Below are 7,785 nucleotides of genomic sequence, written 5' to 3'. Positions count from 1 at the left end.
ATGAGTGTTTGGAAACTTGAATAGTAGTATCTATTTAATTGTGTTTCCATATTTCACTTAGTTTAACATTTAATTAATTATATTACCTTAATAATAATTACATCATTAATTATATTACCATAATAATAATAGTGCATATTTTTATTTATTAGTTAATCAATATTAACTTTGTGCAATATTAAAATAAAAAAAATGCTAATAATTAGGTTTTACATATGATTAAACATTTGGTTTATTTTATTTTACTAAAATATTTTTTTTAGTTACAATCGGTGGAAAATTACGTACCCAAAAACATAGTTCAAAATATGTTTTGTGAATAAAATAATAACTTAAATCAAAATACTTAAAAGTCCTACATTTATTGTCACTTAATTTCCACTCCATATAATTATTTTACTTGATAAAAAAATTCTTTCTATTTCACTTAATTTAGCAAAACACATAAAAAAGTTTTTTATTAATTTATATAATCATTAGACATGAACATTATCTGTCTATTTAAGTAATGTTGTTCTTTCGGTATCCTTTTTTTTGGTAACCAAGTCCCGCTTGAATATTATAAAACTTATGTGTGGATTTTGAGTTGGATCATTCTAGATCTGGATGAATTCGTTTCTGATGTATAGGAACCTAAAAATATCTAAATAACCAATGTATCTAAAACGGGTTCGGATATTTGTAACAAAAATAACCATATAACCTGATTCGGTCCAGATCTTTTGAGTATCGTTAGTTACCAGATCTTTTGAATATCGATGTAAAAATATAATTTCACGGGCCAATTTAACAAAATATAATTGGTTCAGTTGAAATAAATATATTTTAAAAAATTATATGAACTGAAAAAAATCACTATAAGAGTACTTACATTTGGATTCAAATCATTTTTTTAATAACAAACTACACAAATATGTTGATTTGTATACAAATTTAAATTACAATGTAAATATTTAATTGAACACAATTAATACAGAAATATGTCACATTGTTTAAACAAAATATCAAAGTAAACAGTTGCGTTCTAAAATCATTTATTTTAACAACAAGCCAAATAAATATGTTGATTGGAGAGGGAATAAATAAAGCCAGAGAAAATACATAGTTTACCAGAGACACTCTATATGTCAAATTTATTATTAAAGAAATTTTTACTAAGATAATACATTCAATAATTACAAACAAATAATATATTTCATAAAAGTAAAAATAATATCCGCGCTTCGATATGTTGATTGGAGAGGGATAAAACAAAGTTCAGAGAAACACATAGTTTACCAGAGACACTATGTGTGTCAAATTTATTATAAAGAAAGTTTTACTAAAATAAATATGTTCAATATTACAAACAAATAATATATTTCATAAATTGAAAAAATAATACCCGCGCTTTCGAAGCGCGGGTCAAAATCTAGTATTTATTAAACCTAGTGCAAAGAGTATTAAAAATTTGTAAACCTTATTTCAAAAACCGAAAAATTGTTTTTATTCGGGATACCTAATATTTAAACAATTCGTGTTCTGTTAAAGATATGTTGCATTCACTCGATCACATATACATAACAGTTTTATATATATTCACCTAACTTTTTTCCTTGAAAGTTATATTGATGGTAAGGATCTATTTTTATTAATTGAATTACCTATAAGGTTCATGCAAGAAAATGGAAATGGCTAAACTAGCTTATTGAGAAGGTTGACAATTATGGCACATGCAGAACAATATTCCAAGGAAATCATATCTACATTTTATTTATTCAATAATGTATTATTATTCATCATGTTTGAAAAAATATAATAAGCTAACCCTAAAACCTCATTTACCTGTTTCTCAAGCCACCATATTATAATGATGAAGACTTCAAAAAATAAGTATGCATTAGAGATAGATAAACATATATTATGAAACCACATTTTCACATCATTATCTCGATGTCTACTGTCAAAAATGGAAATCAAAATCATTTTCATGAAGTGTATCCGACCTACCGGATTCGAACCAGTGACCTAAGGATATTCTGCATCCACTACAGTCCTCCGCTCTACCAACTGAGCTAAGGTCGGATTTATATGATAATTTCTTGCATGGATATATAAGTATACAATATAGAATCAACAGTTTTGTAGCTTTCACACGAGTAATAGAATGTTTTTCCCAAAATCTGTTTTTCCCAAAATCATTCCAAAACTAAAACAAACTTCTAAGTATACGCTTCTTTTGAACTCTCTTTAATTTTTTAATGTATCTACAATATTAATGAAAATTTTTATGAGGAAGATTTAAATTAAACTTATAATAAATTTCATTTTCCTCTGATAATGGTTGGCAAAAATTATATCCATAATGGTTTTTTGTCATGATTGCAGGATGAAAATTATGCTAATTAGATTATGTATATTTCCCAATTTCAGACCATGCCAAGGGAGAAAACAACATTCAAATAACCTGTCTGAAAGAAACAAAATCTAGGTCGGGTTTTAAATAAGTCAACCCTAATTTCTAACAAGAAACCAAATGTTAATTTACGCTATTAGATTTTCGATTTCATCAAAGACCTTTTAAATGATAAATATATATGGAAAATAATACTGAACTAGTTTGGAATATTTTTTAAAAAAGGATGAACAAAAAATATCCGACCTACCGGATTCGAACCAGTGACCTAAGGATTTTCTGTGTCAACTACAGTCCTCCGCTCTACCAACTGAGCTAAGGTCGGTTTTGTAATATAGTACTTCATATGTATACATGATGAAACATATTTTTTTGATTCAATCCTTATACATATATATATATATATATATACGAGCATTGTATAAAGATTTAAATTAATCACAAGTGATGCCTTTCGGTATTGTTTTTAAGTTTTCTGAATTTTATAAATAAATGATGAACAATTTTTGGGTTCAAATGTTGTTTAAGTTGTAATTTAATCAAAAGCATGAATTTCAGAACTCAAATCTGTACGGGCAAAGGTTACATTATTAATAGTCATCCCCACAATTACCACTTTGACATCTAAACTTTATATTTTTTACCTAGTGCAAAGAGTATTAAAATTTGTAAACCCCATTTTTAAAACCGGAAATTGTGTTTTATTCGGGATACCTAATATTTAAACAATTCAGGTTCTGTTAAAGAATTTGTTGCATTCATCATCCATCCACATATACATAATATTTTTATTATATATTCACCTAACTTATTTCCTTGAAAGTTATATGATGGTAAGGATCTATTTTTTATTTAATTAAAATTACCTAATAAGGTCATGCAAGAAAATGGAAAGGGCTAAACTAGCTTATTGAGAAGGTTGACAACTTATAGGCACATGCAGAACAATATTCCAAAGGAAATCATATCTACATTTTAGTTATTCAATAATGTATTATTATTCATCATGTTTGAAAAAATATAATAAACATAACCCTAAGACCTCATTTACCTGTTTCTCAAGCCACCAAATTATAATGATGAAGACTTCAAAAATAAGTATGCATTAGAGATAGATAAACATATATTATGAAACCACATTTTCACATCATTATCTCGATGTCTACTGTCAAAAATAGAAATCAAAATCATTTTCATGAAGTGTATCCGACCTACCGGATTCGAACCAGTGACCTAAGGATATTCTGCATCCACTACAGTCCTCCGCTCTACCAACTGAGCTAAGGTCGGATTTATATGATAATTCTTGCATGGATATATAAGTATACAATATAGAATCAACAGTTTTGTAGCTTTCACACGAGTAATAGAATGTTTTTCCCAAAATCTGTTTTTCCCAAAATCATTCCAAAACTAAAACAGACTTCTAAGTATACGCTTCTTTTGAACTCTTTTAATTTTTTAATGTATCTACAAAATATTAATGAAATTTTTTATGAGGAAGATTTAAATTAAACTTATAATAAATTTTCATTTTCCTCTGATAATGGTTGGCAAAAATTATATCCATAATGGTTTTTTTTGTCATGATTGCAGGATGAAAATTATGCTAATTAGATTATGTATATTCCCAATTTCAGACCATGCCAAAGGAGACAACAACATCAATAACTCCACTGGATTTCAATATCATAGTGCAATATTTCATACAGAATATTGGTTGTGAAACCTGTCTGAAAGAAACAAAATCTAGGTCGGGTTTTAAATAAGTCAACCCTAATTTCTTAACAAGAAACCAAATTATAATTTACGCTATTAGATTTTCGATTTCATCAAAGACCTTTTAAATGATAAAATATATATGCAAAATAATACTGAACTAGTTTGGAATATTTTTTAAAAAAGGATGAACAAAAAATATCCGACCTACCGGATTCGAACCAGTGACCTAAGGATTTGCTGTGTCAACTACAGTCCTCCGCTCTACCAACTGAGCTAAGGTCGGTTTTGTAATATAGTACTTCACATGTATACATGATGAAACATATTTTTTGATCAATCTATACATATATATATATATATATATTATATATATATATATATATATATATAACGAGCATTGTATAAAGATTTAAATTAATCACAAGTGATGCCTTTCGGTATTGTTTTTAAGTTTTCTGAATTTTATAAATAAATGTCTGAACAATTTTCGGTTCAAATGTTGTTTAAGTTGTAATTTAATCAAAAGCATGAATTTCAGAACTCAAATCTGTACGGGCAAAGGTTACATTATTAATAGTCATCCCCACAATTACCACTTTGACATCTAAACTTTATATTTTTACCTAGTGCAAAGAGTATTAAAATTTGTAAACCCCATTTTCTAAAACCGGAAATTGTGTTTTATTCGGGATACCTAATATTTAAACAATTCAGGTTCTGTTAAAGAATTTGTTGCATTCACTCGATCACATTATACATATTAGTTTTATATTTATTCACCTAACCTTATTCCTTGAAAGTTATATTGATGGTAAGGATCTATTTTTTATTTAATTAAAATTACCTTATAAGGGTCATGCAAGAAAATGGAAAGGGCTAAACTAGCTTATTGAGAAGGTTGACAACTTATAGGCACATGCAGAACAATATTCTAAAGGAAATCATATCTACATTTTAGTTATTCAATAATGTATTATTATTCATCATGTTTAAAAATATAATAACATAACCCTAAGACCTCATTTACCTGTTTCTCAAGACACCAAATTATAATGATGAAGACTTCAAAAATAAGTATGCATTAGAGATAGATAAACATATATTATGAAACCACATTTTCACATCATTATCTCGATGTCTACTGTCAAAAATAGAAATCAAATTCATTTTCATGAAGTGTATCCGACCTACCGGATTCGAACCAGTGACCTAAGGATATTCTGCATCCACTACAGTCCTCCGCTCTACCAACTGAGCTAAGGTTTATATGATAATTCTTGCATGGATATATAAGTATACAATATAGAATCAACAGTTTTGTATCACACGAGTAATAGAATGTTTTCCCAAAATCTGTTTTTCCCAAAATCATTCCAAAAACTAAAACAGACTTCTAAGTATACGCTTCTTTTGAACTCTTTTAATTTTTTAATGTATCTACAAAATATTAATGAAAATTTTTATGAGGAAGATTTAAATTAAACTTATAATAAATTTTTCCTTTGATAATGGTTGGCAAAAATATATCCATAATTGTTTTTTTTGTCATGATTGCAGGATGAAAATTATGCTAATTAGATTATGTATATTCCCAATTTCAGACCATGCCAAAGGAGACAAACAACATCAATAACTCCACTGGATTTCAATATCATTAGTGCAATATTTCATACAGAATATTGGTTGTGAAACCTGTCTGAAAGAAACAAAATCTAGGTCGGGTTTTAAATAAGTCAACCCTAATTTCTAACAAGAAACCAAATGTTAATTTTACGCTATTAGATTTTCGATTTCATCAAAGACCTTTTAAATGATAAAATATATATGCAAAATATTACTGAACTAGTTTGGAATATTTTTTTTAAAAAGGATGAACAAAAAATATCCGACCTACCGGATTCAAACCAGTGACCTAAGGATTTGCTGTGTCAACTACAGTCCTCCGCTCTACCAACTGAGCTAAGGTCGGTTTTGTAATATAGTACTTCATATGTAATACATGATGAAACAAATTTTTTTGATTATCAATCCTTATATATATATATATAACGAGCATTGTATAAAGAATTTAATTAATCACAAGTGATGCCTTTCGGTATTGTTTTTAAGTTTTCTGAATTTTATAAAAAATGTCTGAACAATTTTCGGTTCAAATGTTGTTTAAGTTGTAATTTAATCAAAAGCATGAATTTCAGAACTCAAATCTGTACGGGCAAAGGTTACATTATTAATAGTCATCCCCACAATTACCATTTCGAAATCTAAACTTTATATTTATTAAACCTAGTGCAAAGAGTATTAAAAATTTGTAAAACCCATTTTCTAAAACCGGAAAATTGTGTTTTTATTCGGGATACCTTATATTTAAACAATTCGTGTTCTGTTAAAGAATTTGTTGCATTCACTCGATCACATTATTACATATCAGTTTATATATATTCACCTAACTTTTTTCCTTGAAAGTTATAATGATGGTAAGGATCTTTTTTATTTAATTAAAATTACCTATAAGGTTCATGCAAGAAAAGGAATGGGCTAAACTAGCTTATTGAGAAGGTTGACAACTAATAGGCACATGCAGAACAATATTCCAAAGGAAATCATATCTACATTTTAGTTATTCAATAATGTATTTTTTATTCATCATGTTTGAAAAAATATAATAAGCTAACCCTAAGACCTCATTTACCTGTTTCTCAAGCCACCAAATTATAATGATGAAGACTTCAAAAATAAGTATGCATTAGAGATAGATAAACATATATTATGAAACAACATTTTCACATCATTATTTCGATGTCTACTGTCAAAATAGAAATAAAAATCATTTTCATGAAGTGTATCCGACCTACCGGATTCGAACCAGTGACCTAAGGATATTCTGCATCCACTACAGTCCTCCGCTCTACCAACTGAGCTAAGGTCGGATTTATATGATAATTCTTGCATGGATATATAAGGTAATAGAATCAACAGTTTTGTAGCTTTCACACGAGTAATAGAATGTTTTCCCAAAATCTGTTTTTCCCAAAATCATTCCAAAACTAAAAACAGACTTCTAAGTATACGCTTCTTTTGAACTCTTTTAATTTTTTCAATGTATCTACAAAATATTAATGAAATTTTAATGGAGGAAGGTTTAAATTAAACTTATAATAAAATATAATTCCTCTGATAATGGTTGGCAAAAAATAATATCCATAATGGTTTTCTTTGTCATGATTGCAGGATGAAAATTATGCTAATTAGATTATGTATATTCCCAATTTCAGACCATGCCAAAGGGAGACAACAAATCAATAACTCCACTGGATTTCAATATCATAGTGCAATATTTCATACGATATTGGTTGTGAAACCTGTCTGAAGAAACAAAATCTAGGTCGGGTTTTCAAATAAGTCAACCCTAATTTCTTAACAAGAAACCAAATTATAATTTACGCTATTAGATTTTCGATTTCATCAAAGACCTTTTAAATGATAAAATATATATTGCAAAATAATACTGAACTAGTTTGGAATATTTTTTAAAAAGGATGAACAAAAATATCCGACCTACCGGATTCGAACCAGTGACCTAAGGATTTGCTGTGTCAACTACAGTCCTCCGCTCTACCAAATGAGCTAAGGTCGGTTTTGTAATATAGTACTTCATATGTATACATGAT

General features: G+C 28.0%; 5 non-coding genes across 5 annotated transcripts; all 5 read right to left on the bottom strand.

The window, feature by feature from the left end:
* Window positions 1-1,979: 1,979 nt before the first annotated feature.
* On the bottom strand, window positions 1,980-2,064 carry TRNAY-GUA (transfer RNA tyrosine (anticodon GUA)). The gene is given in 2 exon segments: window positions 1,980-2,015; window positions 2,028-2,064. It is a non-coding gene; the product is annotated as a tRNA-Tyr (tRNA).
* A 571-nt stretch (window positions 2,065-2,635) lies between these two features.
* Window positions 2,636-2,720, bottom strand: TRNAY-GUA (transfer RNA tyrosine (anticodon GUA)). The gene is given in 2 exon segments: window positions 2,636-2,671; window positions 2,684-2,720. It is a non-coding gene; the product is annotated as a tRNA-Tyr (tRNA).
* Window positions 2,721-3,600: 880 nt separating this feature from the next.
* TRNAY-GUA (transfer RNA tyrosine (anticodon GUA)) lies at window positions 3,601-3,685 on the bottom strand. The gene is given in 2 exon segments: window positions 3,601-3,636; window positions 3,649-3,685. It is a non-coding gene; the product is annotated as a tRNA-Tyr (tRNA).
* A 630-nt stretch (window positions 3,686-4,315) lies between these two features.
* TRNAY-GUA (transfer RNA tyrosine (anticodon GUA)) lies at window positions 4,316-4,400 on the bottom strand. The gene is given in 2 exon segments: window positions 4,316-4,351; window positions 4,364-4,400. It is a non-coding gene; the product is annotated as a tRNA-Tyr (tRNA).
* A 2,559-nt stretch (window positions 4,401-6,959) lies between these two features.
* TRNAY-GUA (transfer RNA tyrosine (anticodon GUA)) lies at window positions 6,960-7,044 on the bottom strand. Its single transcript is given in 2 exon segments — window positions 6,960-6,995; window positions 7,008-7,044. It is a non-coding gene; the product is annotated as a tRNA-Tyr (tRNA).
* Window positions 7,045-7,785: the final 741 nt, after the last annotated feature.

The sequence above is a fragment of the Raphanus sativus genome, unplaced genomic scaffold, assembly GCF_000801105.2.
Source record: "Raphanus sativus cultivar WK10039 unplaced genomic scaffold, ASM80110v3 Scaffold4258, whole genome shotgun sequence".
Taxonomy (NCBI): domain Eukaryota; kingdom Viridiplantae; phylum Streptophyta; class Magnoliopsida; order Brassicales; family Brassicaceae; genus Raphanus; species Raphanus sativus.
This window is presented reverse-complemented; position numbering and strand designations above follow the sequence as displayed.